We start from the raw sequence: 12,294 nt of genomic DNA, 5'->3' as shown, positions 1-12,294 counted from the left end.
AATTCGATGGGCTACATAGAAGGATTTCCTAACTACTTTGGCAATATGATTGTCAAAGGAGAAATTACAATCTACCTGGGTCCCCAGATCTCTTATTACCTCTTCTGTATTAAGGGGGCTGCCACCTATGTGGTAATTCATGGGTGTTTTGTTTTTCCCAAATGGGATGACTATGCATTTTTTGGCATTTAGCTTGAGACCATGACTTTGACACCAGGTATCCGTCTCAGTAAGGCCCTTTTGGAGAATGTCTGTGTCAGCTGGAGAGTCAATTATGGCTCCCAGTTTGCAGTCATTGGCAAACCTGGTTAGCTATAGTCCTCCTGTGTTTGCCTGTACGTCTGAGAAGTATATGCTGAACAATAGGGGTCCCAGGACTGAGCCTTGTGGGACACCACTTGTGACTGGTTTAGAGTTGGTCCTGGAGCCTGCTATTCTTACCTTGTGAGTTATGTCTGTAAGTCAGTTGGCAACCCATCTCGCGATGTAGGGGTTTATGTTCAGGCTGGTGAGTATTTCTATAATTCCCGAGTGGGGAAAGGTGTCAAAAGCCTTGGCGAGGTAAAGGTAGGCTGTGTGAATTACCTTCCCCTCATCTATGGCCTTGGTGACTGTCTCGAAGAAGTCAACCAGGTTTAGTAGGCATGATCTGCCCTTAACAAAGCCGAACTGGGTCGGGTCAAGTGTTTGGAGATTCCCAATGTCTTTGTTAATGAGTTCCATGATGATGCGCTCCATAGCCTTGCAGACCAGGCTAGTCAGGCTTATGGGGCTATAGTTACCAGGGTCAGTTGTGGCCCCCCCTTTGTGGAGCAGAATAACTGTTGCTATGCAGCATTCTATGGGCACATAGCCTGTGGAGAGGCTGAGATTGAACAGTGTGTTTAGGTGAGGGCTTAGTTCATTCTGTAGTTCGTGTAAGATGCAGCCTGGGACACCATCTGTCCCCATTGACGGTGTGCTTTTGGTTTTTGAAAAGGCTGTTTTCACCTGTGCATCTGTGATTTCTGGGACACTACACTTTTTCGGTATTGTTGGGGGCCCTTTTGGGGGTGAGAGGGGGGTAAAGTTTGCACCGAATCTATTTGCCAGGATGTTGGCAATATCAGTGGGTTCAGTATATTTTGTGCTATTTTGCACTAGCTCAGAGCATATCTGCAAGTTGCCACTTAGATTCTTGACATAGCTAAAGAAGGCTTTGTGGTTATCTTTTGAATCCTTGGCTATTTTTCTTTCGAAGTTAGCCTTGGAGGATTTTATGAGGGACCTTAGTTTCTTACTGATCAGGGATGTCTTTCCTTCTTGGGATTTGCTTTTTTTCTGAACTGGTTTCCTCCTTTTATTGTATAGCCTGTTTATGGCAGGGGTCCACCAGACTGGTTTCCTTCTCTTAGGGGATTGAGTCTTGGTTTTGCTAGGTATGGCACAATCCATGCATCTTTGTAGGTGCTCATAGAGTGCATTTTTAAAGGTTTCTGCATCTTGGACACTGTTATCCTTTAGCATGGGGGCTGTGAAACTTACCACCTCTGTCTTAAGTAAGGTAAAGTTTGCTATAGAAATTTTTTTCACTGTGGTTTCCTTGGTTAGAGGTGGTGGTGTGGTGTGGACATCCAGATTGATTAGTTTATGGTCTGATCTAATCAGTGACGGGTTGACCTCTGATGTGGAACACCTGTCGCCCATGTTGGTGATGACCAGGTCCAATATGTTTTCACCTCTGGTAGGGGAGTTTACCAGCTGATCCAGGGCATTTGAGTTGATAAATTCCAGGAAGCACTGGACCTGGGAGTTTGTACTTGAGTAGTTTTCCCAGTTAATGGTAGGGCAATTGAAATCGCCCAGTATCAGGGTGTTTGGTAGGACCTTCATGTTTTCCAGTGTCTCCAGAAAGGTGGAGTGGTGGTCCTGGGTCATGGAGGGTGATCTGTAGCAGGCCACAATTTGCATTGCAGATTTGCCTGATGTTAGTTGCACATAGATGATCTCGGAGGTATCATGCTGCGCCACTAACCTGGAGGTGTAGGTATCCTTGATGAATATGGATACACCCCCTCCTTTTGTGTTTCAGTCTATGTTCTGTGGCCAAAATGTGTGGTATGAGTTGTAGCCCAGTAGTGCTGGGGTGCTCTGTGGAGTCTTAAACCAGGTTTCAGTTACTGAACAGATGTCGATGTTCTCTATACTGAGGAGTGCTTTGAGTGTGTGCATTTTGAGATTTAAACTCCTGGCATTGAGTAGCATAACCCACATTTTTTTATTTGTGCTGTTTACAGAAGTGGGTTTGACTTTTCAGCCTTGCCTAAAAAAGGCACTATGGGGGCAGCAAGAGCCTTGGCCAGTATTCAAAAGCCTAGGGGTGACAGGTGCAAGCCGTCTCTTGCGAAGCAACGAGGCCTGTCAAGCATGTCATCCCAGGCTGACAGACACTGGATCCCCTTTGAATGACACCAGAAGCTTATACAATTGTTGAAATTGATAATTGTTTCTTTATACTGTGGTATCATTCTTGATGAGGACAGGATGCTACTCAGGGTCAGGGTCATACCTGCCTGGGGTACATGATCAGAGAGCTCTTCCATGTCTCTTTTCATGTAGTCCAGGGAGGTATGTCTTAGGTCATTCACATCAACATGAACAATGACAGAGTCATATTTGTACTTGTTCTGGAGTGACCTGAGTGCTTGTGATATGTGATATTCTGGCTCCCGACAGGCAGCTAACAGTAACCTTCTCCTTGTCCAGCTTAGTGAGTGGGATGTCAGTGTGCCTGAATATAGAGTCACCTATTATAGTCCTTTCTGTGGACCTTCTTTCTTCTATGTAGTCTCTCCACTCTTCATAGAATATCAGTCCAAATGCCAAACAAAATCTGTTCTTTCATTATGAAATATCTATCTTTTGAAATCCAGATCTGTCCATTATATGTGGTTCTCATGATCAAACATCCTTAAAATTACTCACAGCGTACTATAGTCATAGTTCCCAGTGGAACATTCTCAAAGGTTCTACCATGATTGTTAGTGAGAGGTAGACCTGGTTCTGTAATAGTACTTATAGAATAAGTTTAGTTCTCTAAGGAATGTTTAATAGTCTAAAAGTTTAATGCGCCTCTTTCTTCTAGCTGCAAGAGCATGCAAGGTATCCATTTATCCAAACAATCCAAAAGTCAAGATCAGCTAAAGCACCATCCCCACTTTCACTAGAGGTCCCATCAGACCATTTCGTAATTCATTGTCATGCCAGCAACCTACAGATTGTACTATTTTAAACAAATATTATATCATCTTTTCCTAAAATGTCTGCATCTATTTTATATATATATATATATATATATATATATATATATATATATATATATATATATATATATATATATATAATATATATGTATATGTATATATATATATATATATATATATATATATATATATGTATATATATATGTATATATTTATATGTATATATATATATATATATATATATATATATACATATATTAACATTTTTTTCTTGTTTTGGATATAATAACAGGAACTGAGTAATTTAGCTATTCCACAAAAGATGCAAGAACACTGCAGGACATTTGCAACAAAACCAAAATATTGTGAAACTTCTTGAAACACTGGAAAATGATAAACATTTTAGTAAAGAAAATAAATACCAGAGATATATTGAAGGTAATAAAATGAAATAACAGATCTAGATGTCATTAAGGGCAACTAATTATTCATTTTTCAGTGTGTCACAACCAATGTCAGAAAATTTTACTATATAATAAACCTCACAAATAAAGGCATATCCAGTTAATTGCCAGATGTCATTATGTTTCTATATACCTATTGATTTTGCCAATTATAAAATGTAGTACTGCTTTCTCTTGTCTAAAAGCAAACCACATAACATAACCTGAGAAAGTTCAGGAGTTCTTGGACACCCTGAAATACTCTGACAGACTTCAGAAAATAAGAAAGCCAAACACAAACGAAAACCAACCTTCACACAAAGTAACACAGGCTGAAATCCATTGATCCAAACAAAAAAATTTATTTAAAACATGAAATGAAGTAAGCGCTTTCATCTGGTATATATAACCAGACTTCTTCAAACAACTAAAAACTGCATGCAAAGCAATTTATATACATCAGAGTCCCAACTGGTCACAACCCACTTACATTTAATGAGCTCAAAGAAAGGAGAAACGTTTTGTGCTAACCAAAATGCATGATGCAGCTAAAAAAGCATCTCATATAAATCACTTTGTAGAATAAAAAATACATATGTATGTTCTAAAATCAGAAAATGTTCATACAATAAATAGCCTAAACCTACATGGTATGAAACATTTTTAAAAAATGCATACATATATAAATAATTATGCTAACATTATTATGCAAAGAATTGTTGAAACATATAGTTCTAAAAAAAAAAAATTGACATAGTCTATATCAAATTAAAGTGAGGGACACCCTCACTAACTAGAACTAGAAAAATTACCTATCAAATACTTTTAATTTTAACTTGCTTAATATGGAAACTGTGTCATTTAAACATGGGTGGGGGGTGTATGCATGAAGAAAAACCTGCCACCACATTTCTTTCTCTTCAAGGAATATCTTCCATGACCCCCCCCCCATCCCCACATTTTACTTGTTGTAATATTACAAATTTAAATGTATGATCAGGGAAAAGTTTTGTGTGCCTGTATAGTGCATTTTTCTCATCATGTTGCTGCATTTCATATCTATGCTCGTATGTCCTTTGAGCCAATTTGCGTGAGTTTTGCCTATGTAAAAGGCTGGGCACTTGATACACATAGCAGCATACACAACTGATTGAGTATAACAACTATATTTACCTTTAAACCTAATCCTTTTATCACATGTGGCAATACCAGTAGTTGGCAGAATAAAATTACATTGGTGGCACATACCACATGGATACATCTTTCCTTCTGTTCCCCCATCTGTACTTTGTTCCAGGAGGCCCTTGATATTCCTGCCTTTTCTAAAAATGAAGTTAGGTTTCCTACCACAAATCCCACCCATACTTTGTTCATTCAATAATATAGGCCAATTCTTGTTAGGAATGTCCTGTACAATATGACTCTCACTGGAAAAAGTGGATACAAATGGGCATGAAGGGCTAAAATTCAGACTTAAGAAATTATCATTTTTCTTTATCTTACAGATTTTTTTGGAGGGAACTTATGCTAAGAATAGAAAACCACATTAGAGCAGATCCTACTTGAAACTGTATGCCTGGAACTCAGAATGACTAGAGTCAACACAACATTCTGTATCCTTCTGGTAATATTTAATGTAAATAATAGAAAACAAACTGACAGATTCTAGTAATAAATTCCAAGTGAATCAAAAGAATAACAATATGTAAGTGGAGGGTATGCAGGGAACTAAAGCCAAAGAAAGAAATAAAGATCTGAAACCAGTCAACTTCAGTGCCAGCCAGTCTCAGATAGTACAATCATATGATAGTAGGAGCAACTATATAAACGTTCTCAGGTGGAAGAAGGAATATCTGGGTTGTATTCAGTGGTAAACAAGTGATCCCGTAGTGTCAACCTTTCATCAAGAATAACCCCAGGATCTCCTACCTTGAAAACAGGTTTGAGCCCATCACTCCCAATATCCCATATAACGGATCAGGATCAATCAATCTGACACCCTTCATGTGACATAAATTACAGTGGCAGCCATCTCTGATGTAATGAGACAATGAAAAGTGTGTATTATATAATGCATCAATAAGGTATTGGTCTGAAATACATATGAATGTTAACACCTTGTATGGAGATAGTGTTTGTGCTATAATGAGTTACAGTTTTTCCTCAAGTGGAAGGTACAAGGTCTACTACAAATACAAAGGAATACTGTTTGAGGATTAAATCAGATATTCACCATTTTACTTCATCTGCCAAATTTTAAATGAAATTCAAAGAATAAAGAATCTGAACATCTATAATGCTGTATACATGATCATTTTGCTTCTGTTTGTGGATGTAAGCTAAGAGCTAATAGTTTCAGACTATTTCATTTCAGATTAGTGTTTTGTCGTAGAGTTGTAGATGTGGGGAATGTGCAGCAACACTAATAGGTGCAACAATGACTGTTGTCATGCAAATTGTGGATGGAGAGGGTAGAAATTACATTAAGGTTTATTTGATGTATATATATTCTCAGTCTTCATTGTAATATATTATCTTCCATGCCTTACAGTTAAGGAGTAAGAAACCCCATAGTCAAATATAAGCAAGATAAATATGACTTAGAATCAATGTGGACTACAAAGAGTGGAAATAATGGCATAGCACATGGGATTTTTGTAGTATTTGCAATGTGTCCCATCATATGTTAACCATTTTAAAATATAGTCATACAGGTGTTTAACTACTGCCACATGGGGAATTGATGTTTTTCAAAATTGAAACATCCCCATAGTTACACAATTTGTATACATAACTGTTACTAAATACAATATACAACTACATTTTAAGCTGATTACTGACACATTTTATAGTAATATATTAATAGAAATCAGCAGGTGCAGTACTCCAACTAGAAATAAAATACAACATGCTTAACTACTGGGCATGCTTGCAGTAGCCATAAATTTGGCCTACAGTGCCTTAGTTCCAGCTGTAGATATAGAAAAATGGGTGTGGGCTTATTTCATGAATATTTTGTAATGAAAAGTACATGGTAGACGTAAGCATTACAGTAATGTTTAACAGTACTAATACTGGAAAAAATACCCAACATCAATATGGAGAAAAGTAGTAAAATGGAAGACTCTCTTACATTACATTCACTCCAATAAATTATAATACTTAAGTTGTCAATAAATTATAATACTTAAGTTGTCAAGGTAATCTAAGCATAGTCTAGCACTTCAGATGTGATTGTTGAATATGCCATACTAAGCAGCTACTTTGCAGAATATTTTTTCATGTAATTGCTTTACTTTGAAGTTAAACCTCACCAAATAAACCTTTTCACTAAATGAGTTGAAAAACAAAATCATAGCAAAACAGACCATAGTGACTTCTTTGACAGTAAAGCTAATCTTGTCAACATTCAGGTGGCTTTTCTCCCATAATTACTTAAGTTATACAATCAACTCCAAGAGTACTGTATCTTGGAAGGGAAAAACTTTCTCCTGCTGTTGTTGTGTCAGAGTACTATAGAATATTTCAGGATGTACCAACACATGCACACATGAAGGTAGTGCAACCAACAATGTAAATTTATGTCACACAACTGTACACAATGAAAACTCTCTCTTCTGCACATCTACACAAAGGAAAATATATTATTTCTAAATGAAAGCAGTCTTCTGTCATTGCTGTTGCTAACTCCATTATGTGTAAGTGATACTGAATACATGTTGCTGATATTATAAATAATCAGCAATATAGTGCACCAGCAAATCACTGCAGATGAAAAAACATTTTTTCATTCATGGCTTTGGTATAGAAAAATGCTCTGAAATGATAGTGGGATAATGAAATATGTAGAAAAGACTCTAAGTAGCAAGTGATGCCAGATACATATGAGGAGATTTGAATGAACAGTGTTTTATCAAACCTCAATTAAATGCCACAAGAATTAAGAACATTTTAGCTATCATTTATCAGATAGTGTCTGTTATATGTGGTTTAATAGTGCATGTAGTGATTATATGCTTGTCATTATGACCTTAATACTTTTTCAGGCAGTTAATTCAGGTGATAGTAATATTTTATTAAGGTTATGTGGTTATGGAACTGTCGAATTTTTAAGTCACAATGACCTCTTGTAATAGTCTCAAGTCTGATGGAAAGAAAAGTGTTTGTGCCTAAACAAACACATTAAGATTGTCATGTTTTGTCACTTGTTCATTTAGCATCACAGCTGTGCCTTAATAGTCACAGAGCTTGTTTATGATGACTTAGCAGAACGCAAAACTGTGACATACAGTATGAAGATGTACTTACCTCAGCAGCCACAAATATGAGGCAAACTGATTGTCCTGTATTCAGACTGAAGGAAAGAATTTCACACTCCTTGCATTTAGAAAAGTATCAGATACATCGTAAATATTTGAAGCATTAGTTATATCTTCAGAACTAAAACAAAGGGTTCAAAATAATTCCTTTCCTAGTGTATTCCTTAAATGCAGCATATATTAAGTACCTGGCATCCTTTTTTATTTTAAATTCTGATTTTTCATTCTGAAAAAAAAAGCTCATGGATAACTGTTTATTTTGAGACCTCTTACCATATTAGCTCTACTAGGAGGAACGGCATCAGCACTGGTGTTAGGATTTGAAGCACTTCCATGCTTCATATAAAGAAAGTTGTCGCCATCTAAAAGTGAGGGAAAACAGGCTCTTACACCTTCAGCTTGTGAGCCCAGAGCACTATGACGCACCTCCACATATTTAAGGGGACCATCAGAATTCAGCTGTATCTTTAAGCTTCCAGTAGAGTAGTCATATGCATACTTAGGACCCAGGCTCTGCTCCCTGTAGCAACAAAGGGCTGCAGAACATAAGGTGTCAGTGTTTCTGTGTCTTAGACAATTAATAGCAAGAGCTATAAAAGTTACAAATTAAATCAATGATATAACTGTCAATGATATTATTAGATATAGTGTTAAATTTGAAGTACCGGATGACATAACAGGAATATCAGTGAAGCTCAAAAATCCTTCTTGTTTGTTTTCTTCCAAAGGTAACAGGAGTGTAACAGATGTAGAGAGGGCTGGTTTCCCATTGTTTTTCACCTCAATTATGATCTTTATATTAGTATCCACTATATCTTGGAGACTCTTAGTTGTGCGTATTTCACCAGAATAGAGTGATATGAAAAACTGTTCTGTATCATCTGTTGACTTAAGTTTATAAGATAGTCATGCGTTATGGCTGCTATCCTCATCAACCCCTACTATCTTGGTCATCAAATATCCTATGGGTGCTGAACGTTGAATGGTTTGTTGGATAATGGATCCTTGCACAGTTTTGGGATAAACAATTTTAGGAGCATTATCATTTTGGTCAAGAATGAAGACATGAACTGTCACATTGCTTGTCAATGACGGGGTACCTGCATCTGCAAATTGTATCCAAAGTTGGAAAACTTGAGTTTCCTTGTAATCAAAGGAATGAGTGCTGTACAGTGTGCCATTTTCAGAATTCAGATAAAAATAGGAGGCAACCGGCAAATATTGAATTTACTGATTTTGAATTGAATAAGAACGCTGTGCATTTTTACCTTATCAGAGTCTGAAGCCTTAACTGAACAAAGGTACAATCCTGGGTGATTGTTTTCCTGAACATGAGTGACATAGAAGATCTGTGAAAAATGAGGTGGGTTGTCATTCACATCTGAAATTTCAATAAAAAGCAATTTTTGTGTTGAGAGCGGCGGGGACCTCGAATCAATAGCTTTCACTGTAATATTATAGTTATGTATGGTCTCACAATCCAGTAAATCCTTTGTTACCAATGAGTAGTGATCCTCAAAAGATGGTATAAGTTTGAATGGAATAAGGGGTACTACATGAAGATGGATGCACCCAATTTCACCAGAATCGCTATCCCTAACACTGATCAGGGCAACAACGGTGCCTGGGAGCACATCCTCTTGGATCCTGTTGGTCAAAGAGCGTACTATAACCTCAGGGACATTGTTGTTTACATCAATGAGTTCAATATTGACAGTACAGTATTCTTCAGCGGGTGGCGAACCCTGATCTCTCACTATTACTTTCACAGTATATTGGCAAGTTTCTTCAAAATCCAAAACATCATTTGTCCTGACCTCCCCAGTACGTGAGTCTATGCTAAAGGCCTGATATGCATTACTAGAAGTGCGACTTCTTCCAAGCAAATACTCCATTTCCCCATTGACAACTTCATCTGGGTCCATTGCTTTAGAGATATTACAGCAGTCATTCTAAGTGTTTCTGATTTCACTTCATTTTTGTAATCTGTCTCCAACTGTGTGGATTTCTGAGAAATCATTGAGGAGTGCAGTCACTTAATTACAGGCATTAGAATTTCACAGTTCATATCTTTCAGAAAATGTAGACTAATGCCTGATGTTCTAGCAACTTTCTAAGTATATAAGAGTAATATTTAGAATTTGACCCTGATTTTGGGCCTTTGCCCCACCTTATTTTTTACATTGTACATTAATTATTATGATAAGAAGTTAAGTGCTATGATAGCGAGTAATGTGCATTGTTTTTTTAAACTACATATTGACCTAGATCTGAAAGGAATTTGTAATTATTAGTTTTATATTTTTATGACTGTCATATATCACTTTAAGCTCTCAGATAGAATTTCAGTTACTTCAGGGACTTTTATTGCTACTAGACAGATAGTATGGGAGGAGAAACTATCCAACGTGTAGTTTCTTACAAGGTGTGTATTAGACAAGGGATAGCATTACGTTTTCACGTAGGATACCTAGCCAAAGTCCCAGTGTGCTCAGTAGTCTATAAAAGGACAAATGCAATACAGCCCATTTGGGTTAAAATATGCAATATGGCTGCAATAAAGTTATAGTGTCTGGGCACCCCAGACTGCATGAGTTCAGTTATTTATATTTGTTTACCAGGAATGGGTGCTGATCAAAACTGGCCAGTTACATGTCCAGTCCAGGTTGTGCAATGGTAACTGGTATTCTAGTTACATAACATAAAAAGCAAAAGTTATGTGGAGTATATAAGCGGTTATTGAAGACGTAAGTAAATAAACACAAAATATGTAAATCATGAACATATATGATTTAAGTCACAAGGTGATACAATTTTGTAGCTATGTATACAGGTTTGCATCCATGCTGTGAATAAAGTAACAATACCGTGCAGTTATTTAATGCAGAATTATATTTCCAGCACATAGCCTTAGGGTTACATGTACTGTTTCTGAACTTTAAATCTAGGTAATCTCAGAACCATTGAGCTCTATCCACCCATTAATCCATCCATCCATCCATCCATCCATCCATCCATCCATCCATCCATCCATCCATTTTAACATGTGAAGATGAGGGTCATAGTGTTACCAAGTTAAGTAGGCTAGATAAGACTTTTCCCTATCCCAAGTAACAATCTCCATTTCATCTTGTGAGGTTCACAGACAAGCAGCAGGATGCAATCTCTCCAATGTGTCTTGGGTCAGCCTTTGGTCTCTATTTTGTGGGCCATGCCTGGCACATTTCCTCTGGGAGGTAACCATGGGGTGTCTCCACAAGATGTCCAAACCACTTCAGATGAATCTTCTCATCTTAAATGAATAGATATTGTATTACAAGATTCTCCAGTATTGCCAAACTATTCACTCCCTCATAGCTAGCTAGTATAGCTACCATGTGAAAGAACCTCATTTCAGCTGCTTGTATCCATGCTTTCATCCTTTTGTTTACTGCCCACTGCTTATGGTCAAAGATGAGGAAGGGACAATTGTGACTCAGTTCACATTCACCACCACAAGCTGGTATTACACCTGCAACACTTTTGCCACTACATTCATCTGTTGGTCAATGTCCTGATTACCTCTGTCTTCACTAATGAGCAAGACTTCAGTGCAGTTACATGCCTCCTTTCCCCCCATCTGGAGAATACAATCAACTCTTTTCCATGAAAGAACCATGGCCTATGATTTTGAGACATTGATTATCATTCTAATTGCTTCAGTTTTAAAAGTGAACTGCTCCAGTCTATCCTGGCTATCACAGGAACCTGAGGCTAAGGAGACAGCATCACCTGCAAGCAAAGATGAAACTTTGTGTCCCTAAACTTGATACCTTCCATGACCATACACTGCAGCTTGATATTCTGTCCATGAAAATCGCAAACATAAAAAAGACAAGATATACTTTGCAGAGGCTTGTGTCCACCTTAAATATTTTAATTTTAATTTTGAGAATGCACAACTTTCCCTCCTTACAAGTATTGAATGGTATGCAATAGTGGCTGTGGGACTACATGATGTTTTGATACCTCCTGCAAGATATTTTGAAGAATATGGCCATTGCAGGTCTGCAAAGCACTTGTAAAACATATTAGTCAACTGGGCTGACTACTATAGTATCTGTGCTAGGACAAAGAGTTCCTCCACCATTTCATGACCAGGATGGAATGTATGTTCTTCCTGAAATTGTTCAGCTGTTGGGTTTAATCTCATTTCCAGCATTCAGCATCCTAGTAAAGGCTTTCCCAATGAGGTTGAGAAATATGATTCCTCTATAATTTTTCCACACCATACATACCATACATAACCCT

Source organism: Protopterus annectens, chromosome 4.part0, assembly GCF_019279795.1.
Source record: "Protopterus annectens isolate FY-2018-M chromosome 4.part0, PAN1.0, whole genome shotgun sequence".
NCBI classification, from domain to species: domain Eukaryota; kingdom Metazoa; phylum Chordata; order Ceratodontiformes; family Protopteridae; genus Protopterus; species Protopterus annectens.
Note: the sequence above shows the minus strand (reverse complement) of the source record.